A 921-nucleotide genomic window follows, 5' to 3' on the forward strand; every position below is an offset into this window, starting at 1 on the left:
AACACCCAGTACCAACCAATGACCTTTAATGCACAATATCTATACTGTACTGTTACTGAACTTTCTTACTTATACCTGTGTACTCTTTGTCTTGTAAAAGTTGTTCTCTTATTATAGTTAGTAATAAACATTAAACACTAATGGAGTAACTTAACAGATGTTCACTACATCATAATATATAAAACTAAGTTAAAATGATACTGTGTAATCTTACAACTGGGACCTTACATCATTTCGATTTCCTTTAAACATACTAACCAAGTGTACGAACAGTTGATTTCTTGCATCTGTTTTGCTAGGTTTTGAAAAATTACTTTGTTTCTCTGAATTCTGCCATCAATTTTCTCAAGAACTCGTTTTTCTTGTATTAAATCTATTAAATAGTTAATATCTCTCGATGTCCATAGGGCTCTCTTGTAGCAATCAGGCTTGTTTTTATTTGCTTCCATCTTAGGTTCAAAACATGAAACGACCAGTCTTTTGCAAAGTTTGCGCGTTAACCTACCTTCTACACGCGAGTTAAAGAAGGCGCCTATCAGCCCGCAAAAAAGCAGTCAGCCGTAACGACGCAAACCGTACGTCAAAATGTGCGGGTTTATTTTGCGAGTTAAACCGATTAATTTGTTCATGTAAAGAGGCTTATTGGTATTTTTGTATATATTTGTTTTATTTCTTTTTATCCATTGGTATTTTTGTATATATTTGTTTTATTTCTTTTTAATAAACTCTCCCAACAATCCAGTGAGTGTTCTCAAACTAGATGCCATCCATGTCCTCTACTGCTACCCTAATACGCTTTGTGTCTTCCGCTACACTGTTATTTATGGTGGGTAGTGACTACCCAAAATTTTGGGTACTAATGTGCAGNACAACCCGAAATTGCATTGGGTTATGAAGACCCATTTTCTTGGGTAGTAACTG

This window comes from Ciona intestinalis, unplaced genomic scaffold (genome assembly GCF_000224145.3).
Source record: "Ciona intestinalis unplaced genomic scaffold, KH HT000516.1, whole genome shotgun sequence".
NCBI lineage: Eukaryota > Metazoa > Chordata > Ascidiacea > Phlebobranchia > Cionidae > Ciona > Ciona intestinalis.